Below are 19,780 nucleotides of genomic sequence, written 5' to 3' on the forward strand. Positions count from 1 at the left end.
TGTTATACCAGAAGGTTAAGGAGTTGGCAGAGGACTGGACGAGTTGGATCGCTTCACCGACAAGAGCACAGCTTTTAAATATAAAAAGAAGTACTCTATGCTGTAGCTGTGTGTTCATTTCTCTGAACTCACCTGTCGATAAGTATCTATTTCTCGTCCACAACGCTCTGGTATTCAGTACTAACTATTCGAAGCTCTTAACAGTATCTCTAACAATTACCTACCGTTATACAACAAACTTTGATTGCCTATCCTACTAATTGCTTGTTACACGATTTTATTACTGGCTTTTATATTTCTAACCTCAAAACCAATTCGACTAGACCTATCATTACGTACGAAATATACGTAATAAAGGATCAGATTACACTGGTTAATAGCATTGTATAGGCAATATTGTGTTCTTTATATCTTAATAAGCTATGATTGTAAAGTCTATAACAGAAGTTGGTAATTGTTTCGATGTGTTGTTAGATTTTTTATTGTTTTACTGTCTTTAGGGGACCACAGACACTTTTGGTAAGGTCCACGGTTCTGACAATAATGGCCTTGAAGGTTAAGTTTTTCGAACAGAGTAGACCTTATATAATTTTTTTATTATTATATTTAGTATTTTAGAACACATTTATTTATTTATACTTTTTGCCAAAAGCAATACTTAGTGTACAAAAAGCGAACTTAATGCCTTGAGTCATTCTCTACCAGTCAAATTTAGGGCAAAGCAGAAAGAATAGGTACATATTAACTCTGCACATTTATAGACGGGTCTATCGCGAATTTATTTTATTACCTTTATTTTGTTAATAAAATGTTAGTACCTATTCTTCAAAACGCAAAAGATTTAATTATCATATAGTAGAAAGAAGACATATGTCCTAATAATAAATGCATAGGGCTAATAAAACGCCTTGTTATATGGTGATGTGGTGTTAATGCAATGGGTTGAAAAGCTGAGAAGTAAAAGTAAATACAACCATTTGTACAGATTGGAAAATATTCAAACAAACCAAAAAAATAATATTCAAACGAGAGAAGTATGCAATAATAATAAAAAGCCACGGAATTGGTTAAGACAGTCCGACTCACGCTTAGCCAATGATTTAAATAAAACAGTATGGCGCTGAGTTAGCTATGATATAATTTACTGTTTACAGTTTTATTATATCGAAAAGGCAACCTTAATTGTGAAACTCTATATTGGCTATTAAATGTTATTTAATATGTCCCTAAACATTATAGAATTGTAAGAACTCTAATTAACTTAGGTACATTTTAAATAAAACTAGTCGAAAAGCTTATATAATGGATTCTTAAAAGCTTTACGCATTATTCAATGATCTGGCTTTCAGAAATTCGGGAAAAAACAACGTCGGCTATGTAAACTTTGAATACCGTAAAACGGGGTGAGTAGGTTTTGCGGGGAGAGGTGGGTTATGAATGGGGAGAGAAGGTTTGAGAGGGGGGTGAGAAGGGATTTTAAGGCTACTGCTACAAAAATAATGTATTCCAATTAAAAATGGCGCTATAGTCGTACGCATAATAAAAAAAAAACGATCCAACAATCTTCCAAAATCACCTTTGTATGAAAACCCCTCTCACCCCAAATACGAGGCACTACGGGGTGAGGTGGGTTTTCCTCTTTATCGTCAAAGTTATGAAATGGAACTACCCAAAATAAAATAAAAACTAAAATACAAACGTCCGGAACACTTATTATATACACCATTCAGTTTTCATATGTAAAAATAAAATGTTATCGAGGTTTGAATTTCAGTTTTGACCCTACTCACCCCATTTTACGGTACCCCTCTCGATTGGAAACAGATTTTGATAATTTTACAAAAAGCATACTTATTGTGAATATTTTTTTATGAATTTAAGCATATTTCAAAACGTTTATCACCCACCGCCTTTTACTGTAACTAAACTAATAGTGCTTTTACTCCAGTCAACGCTCCTTTTTTTAGTCCAGTCGAAAAGCTTATCTGGCCGGATCTTGCCATTTGCTAATTACTCTCAAAGGTGCGGTCTTTGTGGCTAGTCTGAAAAAGAGAAATATAGCCTTCGATTTTTAGCCACGAAATACAGGTAAGGCTTTCAGTAGGTAGGACATTTTGTTTGTGCAACTCATTTTCACGCTGTTTTTCTGTGCGATTTACTGTTTTACGAAATATAGGAACCTTTTCCGTTATTAAATAACGCCAAATAGAAATTTCCTTTTTGATGAAGGAAAACATCGTGACGAAACCAGCCAAGGTACATCTGCGAAGAAATTCAAAAGTGTTGGGTAGTCCCCAAAGCGAAAGGACTAAACTCCATCGGATCCTAGGCAGTGTTCTAAGAACAAAGTATTATCCCACGACAGCCTATTAGTACCTGACGGCAGTATAGCCCAAGCCCTCTCGCACATGAGAGGAGGCCTGGCAGCAGTGGGGCGTATATAAACTTATTTAAAAACGTAAAAAAATATTCGTAACATTACCATAACTCATTATATATTTTATACAATTTAATCAACCTAAGTACGAATTGAGATTTGAAGTTTTTAGGTTTCTTCAATATACTTAACAATATTTTTTTATAAATATCTACTGCTTCATTTTCCCCAAAATGTTTACTACACACAAACACAATTCCTCATAAGTAATATTCTCCTAAAGTTACACTAATACTAAGGACACTTTTATAACTTTACATAAACAGCAGGGGGACACATAATAAAATTAATAATTATGATATACAAGATAGCTAGAAAAGTTTAAGAGGCAGTTCTCACATTAATTCGGTAGATTTGGTGACTCCTGATCAGATTTCGAACAAGTTTGTGAGTTTATCTAATGGTCGTTTTAATTGCAAAGTAGCTATGGTGACCGAAACATAATTTTATTAGTGACCCGCCCCGGCTTCGCACGGGTTACACAAAACCTTAACAAATGATACTTACGCCTAAACCTTCCTCAAGAATCACTCTATTGATAAATGAAAACCGCATGAAAATCCGTTCAGTATTTTTTGAGTTTATCACGTTATACTTACACACAAACAGACAGATAAGGTGTAGTGATAGAATTTACACTGATGGAGTTAGCATTTGCCTAAACAGAAATTTGAATAATATCCATCAGTTTCATATTAATAGTATAAACGTGATTAGGGTTTGCACGACGGATCCGAAATGTATGGGAAGATCCGCGGATCCGGATCCAGATCCGGATAATTTCATACATTTCGGATCCGGATTGCAAACCCTAAACGTGATATATACGTATGTGATAGTTAAAATATATCGTGGCAGTCACGATAAACTCATACACATACACCACGTGTATGTGTATGAGTTTATCGCGACCATACAAACACACAAACAGACAGACACGGCGGGAGACTTTGTTTTATAAGATGTAGTCATTTAGATGTCTTTTCGTCCGACATACCTCAGTGCCTCAAGACGAAAGTCTTTAATCAATGTGTGTTACCAGTGATGACTTACGGCTCCGAAACGTGGTCTTTCACTATCGGCCTCATCTCAAAACTCAAAGTCGCTCAACGAGCTATGGAGAGGGCTATGCTCGGAGTTTCTCTGCGTGATCGTATCAGAAATGAGGAGATCCGTAGACGAACTAAAGTCACCGACATATCCCACCGGATTAGCAAGCTGAAGTGGCAATGGGCAGGCCACATTGCACGCAGAAAAGATAGCCAATGGGGCCGAAAAGTGCTCGAGTGGAGACCACGGACTAGCAAGCGCAGCGTATATAGGACGTCCACCCACAAGATGGACAGACGACCTTGTTAAGGCCGCCGGAGGACGCTGGATGCGGGTCGCTTCCAACCGGTACGAATGGAGGTCCAAGGGGGAGGCCTATGTTCAGCAGTGGACGTCTTATGGCTGAGATGATGATGATGATGATGAGTCATTGAGAAAGCATTCCCACAGCTAATTCTAATATTTATAACAACGAAAGCCCTGACACTCTCCATTTGCAACAAAATGCCGGTTTTAGTAAATTAATGAGCTGGAACACGATTATGCAAATATAATGGCGATAGGTAAGCGTGGAGGCCGCTCGGCGACATTGGGTCTGTCGTGTTATTGACCCGCTGGTGAAATCGAGAAAAAATCCGCTATGTCGTGTGGTACGTGTACCTACTAACTTGTCGCCGGCTGAGAATACGTTTGTACCTACCATATCCATTTTTTAGAAAAATCCTTTTTTAATGATTCCTAAAATAACAAAAAATATGTTACAATTGACACTAATCGGTTTTTGAAAAAAAGGTATTTTTCAAAAATGTTGTGCCATATCCGCATTTTACAATCACTCTTGTAACAGAAAATTATCACAAAAGTGTGACATATCCAAAACGTTTGTGTCATGTCATGTATTGTACTTACGTTTAACAATTACTCATACCTTTACATCATTGCGGTAAACTACCTATTGGCACATCGATCTCGTTCATCAAAATTTCATCTAACTTGTTAATAAATTCCGATGCCTATTGTTTTTCTTGATTACGTTTCTAATTACATGTTTTATGTAAGTATATCTTTATGTTTAAAAAAGATAATAATTTTTACTCAAATACTTAGAGGTTTATATGTATATTATTTTTCATTAGTCAAGTTTTTCTTTGTATTAGAAAAACGAACAAAATGGACTGTAGGTAATCTTAAGTAAATGAACAAAATGGACTATAATATTTAATCTTAATATGAATAAGATATTAAAAAAGTTACTCTGAATCGATCGTCAATTTATAACCAAGGTCGTAAATCTGTCTTTAAGATATATAAAAATAGGCACTACATGAAAAAAACTCGTATCTTGTTCTGTCAATCGAAAGAAAAATGTGGTATCTGTGTATGGGATGCATACAGAGTTACTGCCTTTCAACTCCGAGTAGCAGTGTAACGTTACGTTACGTGAGTTACGAGATTTTTTCAAAGCTGTGACGAAATGTTAGAATATAGTGTTTCGTGGGTTTTGTTGTTTATAGAAAAGTAATCTATTATTACTAATCATCATTCAAAATATTAATTATGTTGCTATATACATACTTAGATCCGTATGACATCATGTTTAGATTAATGTCATATTAACCTCGGTGTCATACCTGCTGTATAATTTACCATTTTAAAGCTACTTCGAAAACTAACCTACAAAAAATTTAACTGATTATTTAATAAATTAATGTCATGTTAACTTTATTTTTTCAATTTGTTGGCAATTTGTAGACTTATTTTGAGCAAAGAATGTTAGTTACAACATTTATCACAAATATCGTTCTTTTGGAAGCTATTGAAAATTTATTAGTTTTAAATATATTTTATTTAAATATTCGTTCTTTCGTGTTACCATAGTATCTACCCAAGTCAATGGTGTATCATGTTATTAATACGGACATCGGGATTAATATCAAATCAAGATCATATTCTCAAAGTCTGAATACTATTAGGACTACCTACGTAGTAAACTGAAACGAATTTCAATACTCACTTTAAGAAATTAGAGGTTTATTTTTTTCCATCAATTAAAATAGCGTCATATTAAACGCATTTCGTCATTTCTTGTATTGATAATGAACCATGGAAACGTAAGTTTTTTACTTTTTATTTAAACTACAAGTAAATACGTAAGCATTTACAATGTTCTTTTATACTTATACTTACTGATGTGCCTAAGGAAACTTTCCAAAATTGCGAAATGTTTCGGAAATTTAACGTAGGTAAAATTCGGAAAATTTCTTGCATTATTGTATGAGAATTGAAACTTTCCAATTTTAAATTTAAATTTCCCATATTTCCTAGTGAAAGTTTCATGAAATTTCCGAGAATTTAGAATTTTATGGAAACTTTCCGCAACTTCCACATCCGTATTTATACTGACCCACTCACAACTTCAAATACCAACTGAGCTTTTTAATCCCCCAATCATTTTCCCAGCACTCTGAGGATTGGCACAAGACAGCCAAAAGGCCTCTTATTTTTTACTTTTTACAGGTACAGTCGGAGCCATTAGGGTATTGACACGAACGGGTCGGAAACCGCAATAATTCACAAAGAAAGCGGCCGCAAATAGGAGTAGTTTCCACAGAGTTTGGTATTTGTAGAGTTTGGCAACGATTGGTCATCATCATCATATCAGCCCTTTATCGCCCACTGCTGAGCATAGGCCTCTCTTCTAGTACGCCACTTGTCTCGGCTGGGCTAATCTCATCCAGAAGTGACCCGCAATTTTCCGGATGTCCTCCACCCAACGAGCCAACGGACGCCAGGCGCTTCTTTCATTTGATGGCTCCTCTTCACGTTGGGCCAACGCCAACGCCAACGAGGGACGCATTTATGCGTTAGAGGGAGCAAGTGAGATTGCTATCTCATTCTACCGCATGGCTGCGTCCCTCGTTGGCGTTGGCGTTGGCCCAACGTGAAGAGGAGCCATGAAAGCGGCCACCATTCTGTTAACGATTGGTATTGGTAACTTAGCAACCAACTTATTTAAACAATATTCGAGTTCGATATTCTTTTCAATATTTCCACCAACCTCTGAAACCCTACGGTATTTGGTAGGGTTTCAGAGGTTGGCGGACATGTTGAAAAGAATATAGAACTCGAATGTTGTTGAAAGTTTCTATTATTCTCATATTTGACAGTTATATATTTTATACGACCGGTCTGGCCTAGTGGGTAGTGACCCTGCCTATGAAGCCGATGGTCCCGGGTTCGAATCCCGGTAAGGGCATTTATTTGTATGATGATACAGATATTTGTTCCTGAGTCATGGTTGTTTTCTATGTATTTAAGTATTTATATATTATATAATTATGTATATCGTTGTCTGAGTACCCACAACACAAGCCTTCTTGAGCTTACCGTGGGGCTTAGTCAATTTGTGTAAAAAATGTCCTATATTTATTTATTTATATCCTACGATGAACTACCGTTACCTAGTTTGCGTTTGTAACAGCGCCATCTTTTACGAAAATTGGATATCAAACTTAACAAATGTAGAAGCTAGAATTTTAGCATTGTAAATAGTAATAATCATTTGGGGTAAAACAAACGTGAATGTATATAATCAGGATTCGAATCGATGAAGTCAAAAGAGAAAATCCTCAAGATTGCTAATCAATTCGGTACGATTTTTCAAAAACTCCACTCTCTGAACCTACGGCACCTTAATCTATGGCTGTAGGTACCATCACCCACACTGTTAACTGTACATCGGTGGACCTTATGCCTTTTGTAATAAGGTCCACTGATGTACAGATAGGAGTGTTGCTGTTTGTACAACAATAATTTGCTGATTATATTTTGCTAGTCGGTAAAGAGCACAAAATGGAGCCAAATCACATGTGGTCGCGATCCTCAGCAATGAGGGAACGAGGAAGAAGAAGAAAGACCACTTTACTCCTTCTCAGAAATCGGTAAAAAAAGCAAGTTCTGAATCTACATTACTCTAGACCCAAACCCCGCATTTCAGCGTATACAATATACGTGGTGTTCGCTCCGTTCACCCCGGGACCGCCTTTAATATCGATAGTTTTGCCTCCATTCTGTTGCCACAAAAATGAAAAAGAAATGGTAACTTGTATGTATTGCGGTATATATATGTTTTTAGTTTAAGGACAATAATATTGTGTGCCCTTACAGGGTGTCATGTACCTTTCTTTCGTTTCTTACTTGTAACACCTTACTGTATTATGAACATGACTACAATGAAATAAAGAATTAAAGAAAAATAACCAAAAAACCCAACGACTCAAAAATAAGACGCAAGGAGGTGTTATTTTTGGGTAGTTGGGTTTTTTGGATCGTTTCAACTGCTTATCGGATCGGGATTCCATTCGGCTATTTGGTTGCAGATTTTAGGATATAACATGGTGAGGCTGGTGTCACACAACTGGGAGACGTCACACAGTACACACGGGTCAATTTTACCTACTATCTAAGTATTTCATCAAAAAATTATCACACGACATGCACATATCACACTTACACTGTACGATTGTTTTCGACGTACGTAAATACTTCTACATAAATATAATATTTGTTGTGACCTGGGTTCCGGCAGAAAATCAGTGCTTTGCTCGAAAGAGCGAAGCATATCACTGAGCCGTGACCCTTTTGTCCTGCTGCAACGCACACAGTTTGTACCTACCTACTTTTATAAAATTTTACTTTTGTACCTACTCATTTCTATGTTATTTTCTTTGTAACTCAATTTTCTTTGTTAGTGTAATAATTATTGTTTTTTTTTTTCTGTTATGATATGTTTAAATTTATATTGTGTGTCATTGCAGCTGTCAAATAAATGATTTATCTATCTATCTATCTATCTAACTATCTATCTTATCGTGGACATATTTTCTGCGAATTAACATTGGATGTTTGTGACATTTTCAATTGATCCTGTACTCCTAACAGATATCGGGAGACGCCATCAAAAGCTATTACCTCTTCTACAAAACTATGTTCAAGAAATTGATCCGGAACAAACCTCGAATATGTTTCTTTGAAGACGGATACAATCACAATAAATCAAAATCAAAATTCAAAGAGAGTCACAATAAATTAAAATTATTCTATGATTGTTATTTTAAACCAATCATATCACAAACATCATTATTACGTTAAACGAACTTTATGTTTTATGTTTAGGTATGTTGAACTGCTATACGAACCGTTACGCGTTTTCAAAAAGATACTAGCCACAAGTAGATACTTAAAGAAACAAAGGATCGATATTCAATAAATGACCAAGATCATAAGGAACGTCCTAAACTTAGATGATTTGACATTGAAGAATAAAATTATTCCCCGCAGACAAATAAATCCTTTATTCCCCCATTACTCAAATCACCCCCAACTAGCCATAAATAAAAAAATCGGCGATAAGCATCGATCTTTAATCGATTAAAAATTCACCGTCCGACCACCGATATCAATTTGCTGAATACACTGGAAAGGGATCTTTACAACTTCTTCAAATTTTCATTTCGAAACCGACCACTATAAATAGACCCCTAAAGACCACCTTTATCTACCTACGTTGTTCTTAAAATAAATACGGTGGAGATCACTTTATTATGGTCAGTAGTACATCACAGTTTGGGTAGGGAGAATTTACAACCCTTTGGTGGCAGATTTATGTGCCGTTCATAGGGTTAAGTTAACCCCCACATGCAGAAAAGATCGTGTTTCGTTATTTTATAAATGGCCCACGGAAATAGAGTGGCTTGTAAAAAGTTTGGGCTATTTTGGATTGCCATTTGCGTGATGAGGTCATTTTTAAGGTGTCGTTTTTTTTTTAAAAAACAATATGGATTGCATTTTATTTTAGTAAGTAGGTACCTACGTAACCATCTAATTAAAAAACTATTTTGAAGTATCCAAATCCTTTTAAGTGTACATATTTTTTATAGAAAACTTACTCAGATTATTAATATGCTTCTGTTTGTTTTTATTTGTCTTTAGTGAGTGTTATTCATATGGTTTAAAGAAGGAAATGGTTTATAAAAAAAAATGTAAGGTCTGTTCGTAGAAACCGTAGGTAGAAAAATGACTTTCGACTTAAACTAAAAATATTTCCTTTAAAGATTTTTAAGGGCACTAATTTGCGTTTTTTTTATTTATTTATAGACCGTTCCTTTTAAAACTTAATTAAACTGAGCTACTTCAATTTCACAAAAATTTAAAGTCATAAATTTTTTTTTATTACAATCCAAACAAATACTGGTAAAATTATAATTTAATAAAATATATCGATTCAGCGGGCTCAGCACGGTTCCATTTTTATCGACTATCACTATGCGCTTCCCTTTCGCACTTACATACTTGTTAGAACGTGACAGGCATGGTGACAAGGGATAAAAACACGACCGTGCTAAGCCGCCTGGTCACACACGAAGCAACAGAGCTACCGAAGCCTACTCCAATTCGATATGTTTTCCATATATTTTTTCGTAGTTATTTTTATACTTATGTATTTATATGTTTATCGTTCGTAGTCGTTGGTATTGTAAGGTGCAAGGCGTCGGATACGTCATTACCAAACTCAAGTGGAGCTGGGCGGGACATGTTGCCAGGCAGAGTGATGGCAGGTGGGCCAAAATGTTAACAGAATGGTGGCCGCTTACAGACGAAAGGAGTGCCTGGCGTCCGTTGGCTCGTTGGGTGGATGACATCCGGAAGACTGCGGGTCACTTCTGGATGAGATTGGCTCAGGACCGGGATAAGTGGCGTACTCGAAGAGAGGCCTATGCTCAGCAGTGGGCGATAAAAGGCTGATATGATGATGATGATGATGATGATGTTTATCATAACCTTTTCTTTGAAACTAAAACAAACGTCAAAGTCTGAGCTTTTTCTCAACTGAATCCAATTAGTCTGAACAGGTCGGGACATGCCCCATTAGAGACCTCATTAGTCGCACCGCCCTTTTTACGGCCACCGACAGTTTACCGCCTCTGTCATTGTTTAGAGCCTATAAAATAGGAAGATTTCTAATGTGTCTGTGTGTTTGTAACGTTTTTAATAATGTGGTAGGTTAAAGGCAAGTTTTCCTTTTTTACTTCTCCTGAGACCCTCGGTACAAATTTTTGTACATATACCACAATTTATTTTGAACTTTTTCATAAACTCAAAAACAAAATAACTGCTTCTGGGTCTCAGGAGGATAATTTTCGAACATGAAGTGAGAGGGAGACGCGAGGAGTGTTTTAGTTTCGCGTGTGTTGCGGATCGATTAGTGACAATGGATCGACGTGTTTGCTTCCCTGTCACACTTACGTACGAATATACAAGGGCGACAGAGAGGCAATACGTCAAACGTTGTTCGCTGTGGCCCTCAGCAGAGCAGTGTGCATATGCTTTTTGAGGCGTATTTAGCCAATGGCTTTTCTCAAGGCGTAAAGTTTCGCATTACTTTCAGAATATGCGGAAAGGATTGGAGGAGTCTGTACACAGCGAAGGTCTACATTTATAAAGGGCTTACAATGGATGTAATATTTTAAATATACCAACCTATCCATAATATAGGCCTTTTTATTTCAGTATAAATTTTATAACATGGCATTATAATAGGTAAGTCATAAAACTTTGTTATACTCTTTATACTATTGTCATAAAGTGCGTCTTACTCGTAATACACCAGGTGCATACTTAAGCTTTCCAGTTTCATAAACATTAAAGTACAATAAAAATATATTTATTTGACAATCACCAACATAAAAATACATAATGATTAGATGATTCAAGTACTAAAAATTTAATTATGCACAGTAAAGTTAGAGTTGCCGTGTATGGCTACATCGGCTACTGTGCAAACATTGCACGGGTATAATAAAATAGTTGGGCCGGAGCAGATCACGTCGGTGAGATGCGCACGACCATGGTAGTAAACAGTTTTAATACAGTACTTCACAACCAATCTTTGCTGCATTGCTAGAAGCAGCGGTGGTTTATTCCCTGATCCCTATAAGACAGGTTTACCTAGTTTAGGGCTCAGGACACTATTTCTAGCCTGTCTATTTCTAGACTACTTACTCCTAAAAATGTAATACTCTTTTACTATGTAATAAGCTGCATTTTTGATGCCTAAATAAATCATTTTTCATTTTTCATTTTCATTTTTACAGTAATTGCCAGTAAGTACTTATAAATAATTAAAAAACTAACATTTAAAATGTCTGAGTCAACAAATATAACACCAGATCTTCAACATAATAACGAGAATGGAATGGAGTAAAACGATCTAGGTTTTTGGTGCAAACACATTAAAACTAACTAGAATTACCTAAAGCACTGCAGTTTACTGGGTTGGTCATGTCTGCCGAATGCCGGACGACTTGTGGGCCAAGGTAACCATAGAGTGGGAGCCCCACGAGTCTAACCGGGGAGCGGGCAGGCCTCGTCGGCGATGGCGGAACAATGAGTGGAAGAAGAGGGGGGAGGCCTTTGCCCAGCAGTGGGACACAGTGGGTTCTGAATAATAATAATAATACTGCAGTTTACCATATGATGAAAGCTGATGATTGGTATCATTTGTAAGTGAGCTAGGAATCATAATGTTATTAGGAATGTAATGTAATTGTGATCGAGCCAAGATAATGTGGTGATGGCATACCTACTACTATAAGACATGTCAATTATTGGTATTAGATCACAAATAAAATAGTGACGCGATAAGCAAATATGTCGGTCACTCAATAAGAAAATACTATACAAGTATATACTTGTAGACGATGGACACTAATATTTTTGACTTAATTTAATTAACTGCTTTTCAAAAAAACTCAAATAATCTGTGTGTTAGGATGCCGGTAAACTAGACCCCCGCGGAGGCATCTTGATGCAGTTAACGAGGAACAATGTCTCTATTAGCTTATTCTGGACTTTTTGATTAGGACAGGGGAGGCAGTGGAGTCGGTTTCTTAAAGCAGTAGCGCGTCTACGGGCCCGATTCGGATTTTGAAATAGACATCTATTAGATATCTTTTAGACATCACCAAGATACGATAACGATATGTTTAAGATCTACCCTGTCAAATTTGGCATTTGCGCGATTCTGGAGATACTCTTGAACGATTTCCACAGGATATGACTTAGAGATCCAATTCACATCTAATAGATATCTTACTCTATCTAACGTAAAAGTGACATTGGTTGCCCGAATTGCGCTGCAAAAGAGAACTAGTTGATATCTAAACTATAACGTATCTAGAATGGATCTAGTACGTGTCGTCTCTTGTGAATATCTTGAAGTTCGAATACGGCAGCACGTCTGAGAAATTATTATAAGGGCGCATCTTTGTCATTATTTTAAAGTTAGAGGAGCGGAATTTTAACTTTGAAATTCTCACCTTGATATGATATTCCTCTCAGTGCACCTGAGACCTTGCACCTCTTCCACATGACATGTTTTCGTAGTTTGATTACCTCTGCAGGACTAAATCGCATAATTATACTTATTTTTATTAACCTTAATCTTGGCTGAATATATGAGTACTAATATTCAAAAAAGTCAAAATTAAAATTCTAAAATAAATGAATATTTTAGCTTTTTTTTTCGAAGTGAATGTTCGTAGCTCAAATTTTCACATTAGTTACAATTAGAGTGATATAAAATATCACATTTCTTAGAATAACAAACTTTCTACTACATAATTCTTAAAAAAGCTATCTCCTTAATGTATAGAATACAGAAATATAATATGTTCATTACCCATTAGACCACTCCACGCTTCCCTGTTCTCGCAAAGAATTCCTTCCCTCGACTATGCAAATAAAGTTGGTAGCAAAAACAAAGCGATACACGGTAATTACCGGGGAAATTAACTGACATCGATACAGCCTTAATGAGGAGCCCTAATAGGACTTGTAGAATTCTAAGGGTGGATTTGATCTGAGAAACACGCGAGTAAGGTTCGCCTTACAGCCACATTTACTGGGTTTACATAGTCAGTCCGTTCTTCCTCTCCTTCTTAGTCCTTTTCAATCTTAGAGAGTTAGCCTCCGTCAATTAATATTGCCAAAAATAACTGAAATTAACTGGCATTGATACAGCATCAGGAGCCCTAACAGGACTTGTAGAATTCTAAGGGTGGATTTGATCTGAGAAACACGCGAGTAAAATTCGCTTACAAACACAATTGGGTAGCATCCTAGGTAAAAAATGTGTGTTAATTTATCCACCACATTTTCAGTATTAGGTACATAATAATACTCACATCATAAATCTGCAAATGGAATTACTTGGCGCTAATACAGACTGAATTAATGATAAGTTTTTAATATCAACTACTTCCTGTCTGGAAATAAGACAATAGATATTTTTGTTCGTTATCGTTTTTATTCTGCAAACAATTATCTAAGTAATTAGTAGATTAAGCTTGAAAACTACTAAACTATCATAATATTCAAGCTTGTAACTGTTTTAGTTTCCGGAGACGGCGATAGATGGCAGCATGTGTTCCTAAACTGGCAACCGATAGAATATGTGATAAGACAAATAATAAAATTATGTGGTAGGCTCTTAGAGGATATAACCAACGGAGACGACATGTCTATAATTTTCGGTACAAAATAGTCTGCCGTTTTTTGCGGGGGAGGGGCACATCAAATGTATACGTAACGTAAACATAGCCATGTCAGATAAACGTCAGTCCATACATGTGGTTGACATGTCGTTGACCATTGGCCGCCTATTTTCGACAGAGGGGAACGCCTGTTAATGACCACTCCGAAGGGTAGGCTAGATAAGTAAGTAAGGAATAAATTATTATACTGAAAAGACATTTCACACTTCAGTTGTTGGGTATTCAGCATGATTAAAAGCTTATTTTAAATGAAAGGGAGGAGTTTGTGCTATTACTATTATGGAATTTGAATAACGTTTTACTTCTATTAAATAATTTGTTGTTACAGCGTGTGATAACATGCTCGTATAACACCTAAGGACCTGAATGTCTTACCTTACAGACGCGAACTAAACAAAAATAAATACTCAAGCAAAAAACGCATTAGTATCAACAGACTTACGGTTCAAAATCTCTTATTTGTAAGAGATCTCAATCCACTAAACTCTAAACTAACACTCACAAAACATGGTCATGGGTTATCTACAAAACTAGTATAATTAAGCAATTATAATCAAATTTGATCCAAAAGTGTCAATATTTGCTTACGTTACGGCAAATATCAATATTAATAACTGAGATTAACAACCTAGTCTGGATATCTAGAACAGAAAGACGAATATTACTATCAAAAACGTTGTAGTTACGTCTGAGCTAGGTACAAGTTGGGTTAGGTTTCCTAATCGGCAGGTAGATTCTAGATTTATCCGATCCAAGATTTATTGACAGTATAATAGCAAGAAACAAGTAGTTGTTGGTAATAAATAAGTTAGAATTCGCTACCTACTCGTTTTCGCAGAATAGAACAGCGTGGCGTATTTAATTAATAAATATTGGACAATCTTGAACAAATCGACCTAGTCCCACAGTAAGCATAATAAAGCTTGTGTTATGGGTACTATACGACGATATACCTACATCTGTTAAGTATCATATAGACATTTATGTAGGTAAGTATTTATACATTATATGTAGGTGGGTAATTCTTATTCTTATGCATTTTTTGTGTAACACGTAAGAATAACATGTATTTTTGTGAAAATAAGTAAACTCTATATCAATATACTTAGCAATTTACCTCTAGTTTTAGGTCAACCTAAATGTATTGTCCTAATAGTATTAGAAACATATAAAAAATAATTACGAGTGCGAAATGTTACGGACCGTGTAGTGTGACTTTCCCAGTTTCTGTGATAAGGTCACTGTGGGCAAGTCCGTCTACAAGGCAAGTCCGTCAACACGTTATAACTTTTGAATTTGAAGGCGTATGCGACTTTGGAGTCCAGTCGATTAACCAGTTTTTCGCGCTAGTTCCGTCACTGTAAAACAGATGGCGCTGTGCCAACCAACTTCAGAGCAATCCGCCTCAACAAGTCATTTCGTGTTTTGAACTCGAAGTCATAGTGCGACAGCCGTTCGAAAAAAAATTGTTAAAAATAGTTTTTGAAAAGATTGTGCATCAGAAAGTAACTACGTAGGTAGCATAAGAACCAGTTGTCTTTATTCTATTTTTAAAATATCAGAAATTAGCTTAGTTTTGTAATTATACGTTCTACAATTTATCATATTAAAATTTGACTAAGTTGGGAAGTCCGTCTATTATGTTCAAGGCAAGTCCATCATATGCCGGACTTTCGTTAAATCAGAGATTACCAACTGTTTTTGCGACTTTAATATTATAACGATTTGATAAGGTATCAAAAAATCCTCCTGACTTTACGCATGACGTTACTTTATTAAATTTTGATCTCAGTAAATTAAAAGAAACGATTAAAATTCATTTTAAAATTACTATTGATCTTTTATTTCGGAAATCAAAAAAATAATTATGTTTAATTATTTGCCAAAAAATGTTTACCTTGCCTTTGTTTTAGAAAAATGGTGTTTATTTCGAATCTGAACCGTATATTAACAAGTTTAAAATACACTTTTCATTGTCTTGATCCGTTCTTTTTAGGAATTTGACTACGAACATATACGCACCTATAGATTGGCTGATATCATAACTAGACGGACTTCCCTTAAACTGCAAGGGAAGTCCGTCTACTCGCCGAATTTTAAAAAATGCCAGTGTTTTTGCTTAATTTGTGCTTGAAATGATCTGTCACTAAGGCTAAACTATTAATTATTAAATTCTTCATCGTATGCGATTACAAGCAGTAACATAGGTGAATATTTAACGGAACTAGATCACTCCAAAGTAAAAAAAAAATAAAGTATGCCGGACTTCGCCACAGTGACCTTATTTGATTTGTTTTTTAAATATGAAGTGATTTTGAAATAATTTACATCAAATATAAAACACTATTCCTTGTTCTACAACACTGTTTAAAAATTGTATGGATTTATAACGATTTTATATAATTTTAAACAACATACATTTTGTGATTAGTTTTCGCGTCACCACCGCGCGTGGTAATATAAACATGCGGTACTCGGTAGAAAATTATCTTTACTATTGGCAGCCTTATTAAAGTTTTTTTAGAACAGCAACACTGTGTTGTTGTCAGGATTATTTGTCGAAAATTATTTATTTGTGTTCATTTGAAAAAACGGTCAACCTTAACGCGTCACCGCTGTGTTAGAGTTTTAAAAGTAAGTTGCAGTTTCACGTTATTGTTTGTAACGTAAGATATACCTCATACATTGCAGATCAAGCTAATTATTTAACATTTGCAAAATCAAAGGAAATGTTTATGTAATATCGAACATGTTCCAAATTATCATGACCGTGGCCTCAAAAATAAATCAAAATAGCCGAGTTGGCGACCAAAATGCCGAAATGTCACGACTAAGGGACACTTTGTCACAATCGTGTTTATGTACTCATTTTATTTACCTTTCCTGAGGGTATTAAGCTTGACCATATGAATCAAAAAATTGCTTTTTGTATGTCCTTTTGATATATGTAATAATATGTGAAAAATACAAACGTTTATGAAAAAAAAATTTTTTTTGGACACAATTTAAGAATCACCCAGGTATAAATCTTGACCTATATACATAGAAAACATGCTTAACTCAGGAACAAATATACTTGTAATAAACACACAAACCCCGGGACCTCCAGAGTCACCAACTAGGCTAGAAGTCCATTTTTCCGTATTTCAATGGAATGTAAATTTGGGGATTTTCTTTTAATTCTTCTTGTAGATTAGACAATTTGAAATTTTTGGTGGAAAAAAAACTATTCTACCAATATCAGTGATATATAGACTCTTACAGCAAGAGTATCAGCATACCTACGTTCTCAAATACTTCTACATAAAATAAATATAGGTTTTAAAAATCCTTTTTTTGGTGGCACAATATCGACTGACATATAGATATAACACGCATATTAATATAATTACCTAAATGCTACGACCAAAAACATCACTTCGGCGACACATTTTTGTTTATTTAATGTATTTTCAAGTACAGTGAACTAGCTGATATTTACTTAATCCTGTTTGTATTTGAACAGGATGCTCGACAACTATAATCTTCGATATTATCACACCCTATATTTGAAACTGTACAAGTGTACAATAATTTACACATTTTGAAGCGCAATATCAACATAAAATGCCTATTATAACCTTTGTGATTATCGCTGGAAGTGCGTGCCAATATTAATCCGTACTGAATAGATGCTTGAACAATTTTAGATCAAAGAAATAACTGGGTGGTTCAATACAGTGAGGTGCAATATATTTATGTCCATGTAAAATGTGTTTGCATTGTATGTAGGTAGATAGGTATAGGTTCTCGTACTAACGTATTTAAAGTTATGTTTTATATTAATAATAAATTCTACCTTTGATATTAACATTAAAGATCATGCAGAAAGTATTTTTCTTCAGGAGTCTAAACGCCCAAAGTCGCTATGGTCCATAATGTAAATTAAGTACATAACCATATCGTTGACTTTAATTGGCGATGATGATCGAGTGTTCTTATGTACGGAATATCATTTGATATTTACCATTTGCTTTTCGGTGAAGGAAGACATCGTGAGGAAACCGGACTAATCCCAATAAGGCCTAATTTCCCATCTGGGCTGGAAGGTCAGATGGCAGTCGCTTTCGTAAAAACTAGTACCTACGTCAAATCACGGGATTAGTTGTCAAGCGGAACCCAGGCTCCCATGAGCCGTGGCAAAATGCCGGGATATCGCGAGTAGGAAGAAGATGATCGAGTGTACCAGGTGTCCAACTTTCAATCCGGGTGTCGTGGGTCAGAATTCTAGCTTGAGCTTTTAGTTTTATCTTTTTATCTTTATCTTAACTTTTACTAAGGAACTGCCCTTTTGTAAACTATAGTGCCCAGCAGTGGGACGTATATAAGCTAAAATTAACATTGGCGTGTGGCTTACAGCATTTAATAACTGGAGTTGCCTTTAAGAGCTTACCCCTCTGCCGAAAACCTTGCACAATTGTGCAAACTTTTGTATGGACTGACGTTTACATGGTTTGTACGTTACGTACAAATAGCCATACATTTGACGTGCCCCTCCCCCGTAAAAATTGGCAGACTGTTACTACACTTAGTAACTGGAGACGCCTTGTATAGAAAATTACAAGGCGTCTCAAGTTACTAAGTGCTTTAAGGTGTGTCATGGTGGTGAAAAGTCGTAACATTATAGCTTTGGTACAGAGCAGATTTTTTTTTGCAAAAAGATGACTAAAAATTCGGTCAGGATCCTTATTATACTCAGACAATACAACACAGACAAGCGGTGAATATCAATTTTAACAGTAAATCGTCAATACTAATAAAGTAAATGGGCTGTAAAGCTATTCTGTGGAAAGCAATCAGTCTTTACGACAATGAACGTACAGCAAGTTTGATTGGACCGAACGCGGGGCTTCTCTCGTTATGCTCCCGCTCGTGGGGATTATGCTCGCGCGGGATTATGCTTTTGATATTGTCAGTTGACGGAGTTTTATCCTTGTAAAAGCTGTTTTTTTTACTTCTGATGCAAAAAGAGGGGTATTATATGTTTGACGCCAATGTCTGTCTGTCTGCCTGTGGCATTGTAGCTCTCCAACGGATGAACCGATTTCGATGCGGTTTATTTTACATGAAAACCAGTTTCATGGCGGTGGTTCTGTTTGCTATATTCGATAGAAATCCAGCAGTTTAAAGAGTATGAGCTCTTTTTCAAAATGATATTAAGGCATTTTTGGCATAAAATTTGTAATAGTTATATCAATTGTACCTACATCAAAAAAAACATTCATAACGTCCATGCAATTTTGCAGCTCGCTGTATATGCAGTATAATCCTGAAATCGCAATGAAATTTTCTTGCATTTTAAAAAGCATCGAGATAAAATCGGAACATATTTTTTTGGAATATTTCGCACTGTATAATACCCACTTTTTGGCAAATGTACACTAGATTATAATAATAATATACCTTGTAATACTTTATGTTAAATAAAGAAGTAATATAAAAAAATACCCACTTTTTAAAATAAATAAGTCGCTTTGTTTTTTTTTAGATTGCATTTTATGTTTTTTTTTTTTAATTTTAATTTATTTATCGCAAAAAAACTTACAGGGTATTTACATATTTATATTCCGCCAAACTGAGGACAGTTTGTTGGCGGATAAAGCGCTCTCAATCCTTTTGTGTTCTACCCACTTAACTTACA

The 19,780-nt window shown here is 35.5% G+C and overlaps 1 protein-coding gene across 1 annotated transcript in view; it reads left to right on the forward strand.

Moving 5' to 3' along the window:
- Positions 1-19,780, forward strand: part of LOC134794963 (transcription factor egl-13) — a 313,114-nt gene that overhangs the window by 375 nt on the left and 292,959 nt on the right. The window lies entirely within an intron of this gene.

Source organism: Cydia splendana, chromosome 11 (assembly GCF_910591565.1).
Source record: "Cydia splendana chromosome 11, ilCydSple1.2, whole genome shotgun sequence".
In the NCBI taxonomy this organism is placed as follows: domain Eukaryota; kingdom Metazoa; phylum Arthropoda; class Insecta; order Lepidoptera; family Tortricidae; genus Cydia; species Cydia splendana.